Source organism: Pecten maximus, chromosome 12 (assembly GCF_902652985.1).
Source record: "Pecten maximus chromosome 12, xPecMax1.1, whole genome shotgun sequence".
Classification (NCBI taxonomy): Eukaryota; Metazoa; Mollusca; class Bivalvia; order Pectinida; family Pectinidae; genus Pecten; species Pecten maximus.
Genome location: NC_047026.1, coordinates 19,824,815 through 19,835,125, shown reverse-complemented (window position 1 = coordinate 19,835,125; position 10,311 = coordinate 19,824,815). Strand labels below are relative to the sequence as shown.

The following is a 10,311-nucleotide window of genomic DNA, read 5'->3' as shown; positions in this document are numbered from 1 at the left end:
GGTGTCGCTGTGCCAGTATCGACGGAATGTTTGATGACAGAACATGTACCTAACTCTAGTTTGTTTTTCGCAAAGCTCTCCTGGTTTTTGCACAGGACTTCGGCTAAGTGTTTTCGATGTTTCTGGTCTGTACAATTTTCACAACTCCTCTGGAATAGCTCAGTAAGATAGTCTGGAACCTCGGGGAAAGCGGTCACTTTCTCCGATGTCAGTCCTGTTCTGGCAGTTTTCCAGGTAATTGGTATCTCTGGAGGCTTCACGGAATCAATCGTATCGCTAGATATATCTATGTTGTTGCTTCTATATTCAGATTTTAAGCGGCCAATGTTTAACGCCGCTTGACAAGCGTAGTCCCATGGATCTCCCGCCTTCTCCAATACACGTCCAACACAGAGAACCGGATGCAGCTCTCCCAGAACGTATTTTTTTCTAAGTTTGATCGGAAACTTTTCTGTGTTCACCAACCTTACGGGTATAGTTTCCCGGAAAGGATCTATCAGAGACCTTGCGATAATAATATTTCGTCCATCTTCAACCACAGGTTCTACTGAAGAGTATCTGGTATCAATTAACTCAGGATGTTCACTTCTCCCGGCTATAATGACTTCAGACATGGGAGGAATGGTTACTTTTTCATTTACGATCAGCCTCGCAACGTTTTCATGAGCTCTTGAAACTTCACAATCTACCCATTGTCCGCCAACTTCTATACCTCTTCTTGTATTGACAGTGATATCCATATTGTCTATAATATCACATCCTAGCAACAGGTCATCCCGTATCGGCGCTACGTAAACATCCCATGCAAGATCTTCAGATCCAATCTGTAACTTTAAATTTGCTGTACCGTGTGTGGTCATCTTCTTCCCAGCCTCTGCTACAACTAATCCAAAACTTGATTTTTGTAAAACTGGCCTTTGGTCCTCTGGTATTTCATTAAACATCTGCTCACTTATAACAGTCACTTCAGCTCCAGTATCTATAACTGCCTTAACTGTTTTTCCCTCCACTAAGATAGGCGCCTTAATTGTCACAGCTCGGACCCTATCCAATACTAGTTCCTTTGTTCTGACTAGTTCCCTTTGGATTTCCTAGTCCATCCTCTGCTGTCCCGACAATTGCCCTAAATAAGCTGGAATTTCTTCAATGTCCGCTTCCTGTTCTTCGAATAAGCTTGCAATGTTGATAACATCACTGTCCTCAACCTGAAGATCCACATCAACCGCTACCGTATTACTGCCTTTCTTGAGTTCAGTCTGGTCTGTTTTGTTTATTAGTAAGAGTCTCGTCGTGTCGTTCATATGGGCAATCTTTTCTATAATGTCTCTCTTCTTGACATCCGTAACACGTAACTTGTCCTCCATATGTTTTACCTTGGCGAAGCTTGTTTGGAGTGTGAGGCCTGTTCTTAGGTTGCGTTTGTTTCTGGTTGTCGATTATCGCTTTAGTAATCCGATCTGATAAATCTCTGCCAAATTGATTCAATCTCTCTTCTGTTACAAATCGGTGTTGATTTATTTTTCTGATGTCCTTCTCAGACTCATCTTCTATTTGACAGGTATCCTCTCCAAATGAAATTTTCCGTATGGTGTTTCCCTTCTGTTTCATTCCCCTCTTGCACGAATAATGCCAAGTTAACAAGTTGACTGCCTCGTCTAGAGTCTGTGGTCGCTTTGTAAGAACATCATAGGCTATGCTCTGGTCTGCAATTCCGCTCAGCATATGTTCCACACATAAGTTGTTAAACAGGATCTCGTTTATACCTGGATAAGCTTTGCGAACCATTTCCGCAACTCTGGAAGAATATCGCTGATAGTTCTCCTCTCCGGACATCCGTAGATTTGAAAGGTTTCTTCTGTGAGTTTCCGGTAGGACGTGGTCTCCAAATCTCTTCTCCATATTCATGCATAACAACTGTAATTTGTCCGGACGTGGTATGGCAATTTCGTAGCATATGTCAGGGCATCGTCCCGGAAACAGAGCAGCATTTCTTCGCTTTGTCTGTAAACATCCCAACCAAATCTCTCCGACACCAACTGGAACGGTACAATGAATGAGCTCCAGTCTCCCCTGCCATTATAGACCGGTAACCTTGTTCTTGGTTCTTCAGTTGACTTGGTTGACGACGACATAGAAGGTCCTTGCCTTATATGGTCTGGTAGATCTGGATTCTGTGCTTGTTGGCTGTACTGATATGGGGCATGATAGTTCTCTTTCAAGAAGTCTGTTCCATAACAGTCTTCTTGTCGCTGCACTGTTGCATTGACAGGTCTGTGTGAAAACTGCACTGCTTGAGACTCTGATTCTCCGTTGCTCCATATGTTGTGATAAGACCCATTCCGATTGTGATAGTGATACGGATTGGTCTGAACGTCCCGGTAATACATCTGTTGCAAGTCCCACGTATTTCTTCTGATCGGGTAACTTTGTCTGCTCCAATCCTTGCGCTGGTTTGAAGAGTTGTTGTACCCCTCGAATGCGTATTTCGATGCGTTCTGAGACTCAGGGTGGGTATAGGAGTTGTAGCTCCCGATTGCGTTTTTTCGAGCATCATGAAATGGGTAAGGACGGGACTGGAAATGAGAGCTATTATAACTCTCGTATCCGTTTTCGTATGAACCGTTATGGTTCGGAGTTTGGAAACAGGGATTTCTAGGACTTTCCATAGAAACTGCGTGACACGGACCATTACCATAAATCTGACTATCATACTGTCCTTGATTATGTACAGATTCGTTTATCACATCTACGTAATCTCCGCTAACACTAGTATGACGTACCTCCCCCAATTCACATGTACTCGGAGAGCGTACATTTGAATTATCATTATCAGTATAAAAATTCTGACCTACATCTAGATCCTGAGCAGCACCTTTGACCATGCTAGGAAACTCATGTGTACTTAATTGTCTATTCCTTAAATGCATTTTCAATACTACATTCTATTCACCAAATCAAAATACTATCAATCCTTCCACCAACCTCTGTTTGAGACGTTACCAAATATTTAACAAATATTAAAAATACAAATGTTTACCGCTGCCACCAATTGTTGTGTTTTTTACTTTTGTAGTTTTGCGAGGTGGATGGAAAGATAGACAACGTCGTAAAATGATTTGGTTTATTTAGGAACGAATCCCAAAATCTCAATATATACAATGAAATTGGCAATATTACACAATCCTCTCAGTTCACACAGTACACACCCATCAATGCGGAACAGAACAGCTATTAATGAATATATATGAACTAGTCGGTACTTATAAAACGTACCACTATGAAAAATCTAATAAACTGCAATAAAGCTTATTCTGCGCTAAACTAACTAATCTACAATCTACATCAATCCCTAACAATGCGCTGGAACATTACGTACTCCACGCTTAACCACTCATAGTTATACATATCAATTCGCTTGTACATTGCGTACTCCGCGATTATCCTATCTAATTTCTATTCCTAAATCTATCCGAGGTTTCCATCATATGTGCTTATACCTTACGTACTTCACACATTTATCCTAGCTAAACTGATCCTAATCATATGTCTGATAATTCCTAATAAATGCTTTAACGCTTATTCTAATAACCAGCAACTCACAATACCAAATACAATCGTACCGAAGTACTTATGCAAAAAATGCCTAAAAGTTACCTTGTTTATGCGAGTTGCTTCCCTTACGCTACCAGCTGTTCTGCCCTTTGAAAACCCGTTGCAGCCAGTTTTTATAGTACAATTCACGTGCCACAATGGTAACAACAACAACAAATAAAATACAGAAATTCAACTGTACACATTCTTATGTAAGTATTTATCACTTCTAAAATAATGACTATTTACAAAAGCGCGATTCCCAATGACGTATAATACTAAAAATAGCTCCCGAAATTAACCGGAAGTATGACGTCACAATGTAAACTGACAAGAGTTTGCGGGAATATTTGACACATAAACGCGAGCGATATATATATACTCGGATGACATTATCCAGAAGTTTCTAACAACATGGCACGTTTGTTTCTCATATTCAAAACTACAAGATATTACTTCTAAAGTATGTAATTTGCAACGTATTATAAAAGCATTATTGACTAACGTTTAAATACTGACACGACATACCGTTTTGCATAGTTACAATAACAAGTCATTGGTAAAGTAATACAGTCAAACCTATTTTCACAACACACTGGATAGTGTCTGATGAGCCACCAACACCCAAACTGGACATTCCCTGTGTAGAAGACCTTTTTTTAGTGGAGGCCTACACAAATGCAACAGATAAAGTGCAACGGCTGAGAACAAACCTTACAGTATCAAAGGAGCAGATAGAGGAGGTAAATATATAATAAATATACAAGAAATACATACAGTGTATGTATAAGAGTGAGTTAGTAAAGTGAAATCACTGCCAACAAAACTTCTGTACAAAATATTTTCTGATACTGTTTCTAGTGAATTTTTTCTACAATATATTTATAGAACCCTTTCCCTAGAAGAAAGAAATTAGAAATCTTTCACGGTTTTTAAACTTGAAAAATATCCATAGAATATCAGTTTGACACTGACTTTTTACAGGTTGCAAAACTGACCACTGGACAAGGACTAATCATTTATGGGCGTTGGTTCGAAAGTATCGTTTGACGGCATCAAATTTTGGCCTGGTTCTTGCTGCTATTCGAAGGAAAAGGTAATTTGCTTCTGAAATTAAATGAATTTCAAATTCAATACATATCTTAGTTGCATGGGCTGGTGACATGTACCATAACAGAGTACAAGTATAGTAATATACCTGTCAAATAATTGTTTACATTCTTTAAATTGATATTGCTCATATAGAGTGTCATTGTGTTGAAACACTGTTACCATTTTTTTTCAAGATTTCCACCATCATTATTTAAGAAAATATTTGCTTCATACAACCTAGCCACAAAGGATGCGATATTGTGGGGAACCAGTAGTGAAGCTGCTGCCAGTGAAAAATACTGTTCCTACGGTGATGCAGTTGTGGAGGAAACAGGTATGTAAAACAAAGAACTGGTGAATATCGAAACATAGTAAATTCTTCTAAGCACATAACTTATGGTTATGAATAATAGCATTATTCATTTGTAAATTCACGTGTTTGCAGGAGTGTGGCTTCATGAAAACGGTGTATTGGGAGCAAGCCCAGATGGTATAATTCGCCGTGCCGCAACTCATAATTACTGTCATCAGGTGGCAGAGCTGACAGATATTCTTGAAGGCATGAGGTTAAAGCCTGAGATTTTAGAAATTAAGTGCCCATTCAGTGCCAGGAATATGACCATCTCAGAAGCCATTGGATCAATCAAAGATTTTTATTTAGGTAAAAAAAAAGAATATTTATTGATAATGATATACATAAAGTATAAATGTTTACCCATCCATCATTATTTTTTCAGTCGGTTCAAAATCCAAGATGGCCACCATTTTGAAAAAACATATTTCAAACTTCTGAAATGACCCCGTGATGGTCCTGACCAAGTATTGTTATATTGTGTTATGCCCAAAAAAGTCCTTAGATCAATTTCATTCAAACTTGGTTCAAACTGATGTGATGATATATTGTAATGGGTATCAATGATCATTACAAGTGTACGCAAATGATTGGGAGAGGGGAATTGAAGGAACTTTATTAGCTGGATTAGTTCCTCAGGCTCTTTACACATAAGACCTGGATGTTCTGATTGTATTTGTAAGTCTGGCATCAGGCCAGAGAATTTAAACATGGACAAGGATTAGCTTATATAGTTAGCTTAATCTTCTAGTTTTTCAAATTTATTTAATTTCAAAAATGTTGAGCTACTCTTTATTATCAATGCAAATTATTGCAGAATACCAAGCACATGAGGGCGGAAATGTACCGGCTTAAAGAGAACCACAAGTACTATGACCAGGTTCAAGGACAGCTACATATCATGAACAAGTCTGCCTCAAGGACAGCTACATATCATGAACAAGTCTGCCTCAAGGACAGCTACATATCATGAACAAGTCTGCCTGTGATTTTTTAGTTTGGACGACAAAGGACATTGCCATTGTCAGGATTCTCCAGGACAGTAATTGGACCCCAAACATTGCTGAATTGAAGGACTTTTATTTTTCTAAAGTGGTTAATTTGATTCACCAGTGACTCACTAAACTGTCAACACATTTATTACACAATGTAGTGATTATCCTGTTTTCTCTCTTTGTGCTACTTTAAAAAAATCTGGGGTTGTCAAATAGTAAACACAGAGTATATTAATCAAATGATATATATTGTGCTAATCATGACTAGATATCTTGTTTACAGGAATCTGTAGGAATGAAATGTCCATCAGCAAAATTACAAAAAATATCAATAGTAGCACACAAATATTGTATATATTTATTCTGTCATAAACATCACAATTTTTGATAAATTGAATTCATAATTAAGAATTGTAAAGTGATTGTTTTGTTGTTGTGCATGTTCAGTAAATAAAGAATTACTGGTCCTGACTGTAGTTGTCAGCAATCTCTGCAATCTTTGGATCTTGACTAGAATTGAACATGCTTGGAAAGTTTTGGTGCTTATATGTCTAAACTGCTGTGGAATATGAGATAATATTTCAAAGTTCTTAATTCGTTCATTTACTCTCTCTACATGAATGCGAGACCTGGCAGTTTTTCTGCAAAACTGGTGGTGTGTACTGACCCTTGTCTTTTAAGAAAGGAGGAATGTTAAGGTGCACTCCTGAAGTAAGGCGAGGGTGAATAGTAAATCCTTTGTCTGCTAAGATCATGTCACCTGGTTTCAACTGGGATAACATTTTACTATGATCAACTATAGCAACATCAGAGGTGCTTACTGGGTACAGTTTGCTAACATACACTACAGCCCCATTAGGGGCAACACCAGTAACGGACTTCACAGTGTGTCTGTTCTTGTATGAACTGTAGGTATGGACTGAGCAAATATGTCCTGTCCAGGGACATCCTGCGTCACTTCTGTGGCATCAATGTCAAGACGACAACAATTAAAATCCCCAAAACTGGAGGGCATGGATGACTTGCACTTGAGGAGGGAAGGGATTTTGTTCTCAATCATGCCCTCAAAGAAAACTTCATGCATAGCAAATATGTGAGTTATCAAAATGTTATGTACAGTTGTCTTGCTGGTGCAAAATCTCTCAGCAATGTCAAGAAGTGGGAGGCTCAGCTGCTTTAATTTCATCAGTGTCATAAACAGCTGGTCTGTCCTAGAAAAAGTGCCAGGAGTCCATCCATCTACATATTTAAGTGGAAACCGCTGAAGAGTAGTGACGATGACAGCAAACATGTCTGCATTCAAGGATGTGTACATCAGCATCTAAAAAGCAAAAGGCACTGGAGCATGACTGATTTCAATAAAAATGTTTGCAAGTAATCCCGATATAAGAACAAAACACAGTAGTAAATGAAAAATATCTGTATAACCCATCAATATTTGGTGTAAGGCAAGGTAACTTCATAACCTTTCTTTTTTGGTTAGAGCTGTAATTACTTACAGGGTCAAATGATTGCCCAAGAAAAAGAACAACACTTAGTCAGGACCATCTCTGCATCCTTTCAGGAAATTATAAGAGTTGAATCCTACTGATGGAACTTGATAAGTTATTACCAATGATCAATGATGAAGCATACCTTTTTTTCATCATGGATGACCTTAGCAACTGAAAAGGGCTGTTTCTTGACTGTGTTTGCTTTTAAGACATTTATTTCTGTTGTCAGATCAGCCACTTGCTTTTCCAGATCCTTCAATGCAATAATTTTAATTCATTATAATCATTTTAGAAATGCATTAGCTATGAAGCCTCATTTTATATTTTATGAATATTACTCCTTGCACTTTTTTTGAGTCTTCAAAAAGTATGAAAAACTTCACTTATATAAATCAAACATTGTTACATAAATAAAAATAAAAATTCAGTTCCAACAAAATTTATATAAAATGTACTTGGTTATACCTCAAATATGCAGGGTCTCTTTTTAATGACTTTGAGATGACAAACTTAGGTTCGACTTATTTCCTTATCTTGATTTCTTCTAACATTGATTTTAATGGACGCACATAGTCATGGTTCTGGTTGACAGTATTTCCAAATGTCTCTAGATCTGTGGAAACTCCATCCTCAACCCTCATACCCTCTGAAGTTTTCTCCTCCTGAGGTATTGAACTTTCATGTACAAGTAGATCTTCCAGGGGTACGACAGACTTTTTAGGTCACCTGAGACAAAGTCTCAAGTGACCTATTCTAATCCCCTTTTGTCCGTCGTCGTGCGTCGTCCGCCGTCCGTCGTCCGTCGTGCGTCGTGCGTCCGTAAACAATTTACATTTTCAACTTCTTCTCCAAATCCCCTAAACAAAATTCAATGAAATTTGGCAGGAAGCTTCTATGGCTAAAGGTCAACCAAAGTTGTAAATTATATGGTCCCCACCCCCCAGGGGCCTGAGGGGCGGGGCTAAAAAGGGTCAAATTGACTAAAACTTCAAAAATCTTCTTCTCTACTCTCAGATATGGTGAAATCAAACACTCTTCATAGATGGAAGGGTCTTAAGGTGCTTTACCAAAATTGTAAATTTCATGACCCAGGGGTCTCACGTTTGCCCCTGGGGAGGGGGTAAACTTTACTATAGTTTATATTGGGAAATCACATTTTTGACTTTTATTTGTTTTATTTCTATTGGAATTCATTCTAATTTGGTTAACATTATCAGCATGGCATGAGAGTTTGATGGCATGCACATGTTGGCCCTGACTGACCCCCAGGGGCTGATGGGCGGGGCTAAAAAGGGCCAAATTGACTGAAATTTCAAAAATCTTCTTCTCTACTCTCGGATAATATGGAATCAAATACACTTCATAGATGGCAGGGTCTGAAGGTGCTTTACCAAAATTGTGAATTTCATGACCCTGGGGTCTCAAGTTTGCCCCTGGGGAGGGGGTAAACTTTACTATAGTTTATATAGGGAAATCACATTTTTGACTTTTATTTGTTTTATTTCTATTGGAATTCATTCTAATTTGGTAAACATTGTCAGCATGGGATGACAGTTTGATGGCATGCACATGTTTGCCCTGACTGACCCCCAGGGGCTGATGGGCGGGGCTAAAAAGGGCCAAATTGACTGAAATTTCAAAAATCTTCTTCTCAAGACCGAAATAAGTTGGAATCAAATACTCTTTATAGTTGGAAGGGTCTTAAGATGCTTTACTAAAATTGTGAATTTCATGACCCTGGGGTCTCAAGTTTGCCCCTGGGGAAGGGGTAAACTTTACTATAGTTTATATAGGGAAATCACATTTTTGACTATAATTTGTTTGATATCTATTGGAATTCATTCTAATTTGGTTAACATTATCAGCTTGGGATGGCAGTTTGAGGGTATGCACATGTTGGCCCTGATTGACCCGGAGGGGCTGCTGGGCGGGGCTAAAAATGGTCAAATTGGCTGAAATTTCAAAAGTCTTCTTCTCAAGACCGAAATAAGGTAGAATCAAATACTCTTCATAGTTGGAAGGGTCTTAAGGTGCTCTACTAAAATTTATTAATTTAATGACCCTGGGGTCATAAGTTTGCCCCTGGGGAGGGGGTTAAATTTTACTATAGTTTATATAGGGAAATTACATTTTTGACTGATTTGTTTGATTTCTATTGGAATTCATTCTAACTTGGTTAACATTTTCAGCATGAGATGACAGTTTGATAATATGCATATGTTGGCCCTGACTGACCCCTGAGGGCTAATGGGCGGGGCCAAAAAGGGTCAATTAAATTAACTGAAATATTTCAAATCTCAGGTGACCGTTAAGGCCCATGGGCCTCTTGTTGGATTTCCTGTTTATTGAACCAAACATTCATTTCAGCGGTTCAAATTATAATTTGAATTCAGCATAGGTATTCGTATTAAAATGACAATGTATATTTAATTTCAAGCTACATAACTATAACTCTCTAATTATACATGACAGTCTGTTGCTGCTTTTATAATATTTAATTGTATCTCTTACAAGCTGATACCTTTCATTAATTACATAATGTACACTTTCATTAATATCAATAATACTGAAACATTATAACAGTATCAATACACAATGTATATGATTACCTTCAAAGTTCATTTGGATCCTTGAAGTCAAAGTATCGTCCTTGATTCCAAGGGAAAATTGTTGGGACCATTTTCCTTCTTTGTATCCTTGAAATGACAGCTGCAGATCCTATCAGCTGATGTTGGCCCCCTGTCTTTTCTCCTATGAACAAATATAATCAATTAATCATCTTGTCTCT

The 10,311-nt window shown here is 38.1% G+C and overlaps 1 pseudogene; it reads left to right on the top strand.

Moving 5' to 3' along the window:
* Positions 1–4,005: 4,005 nt before the first annotated feature.
* On the top strand, positions 4,006–6,453 carry LOC117338909 (annotated as a pseudogene).
* The last annotated feature ends 3,858 nt before the right edge of the window (positions 6,454–10,311 follow it).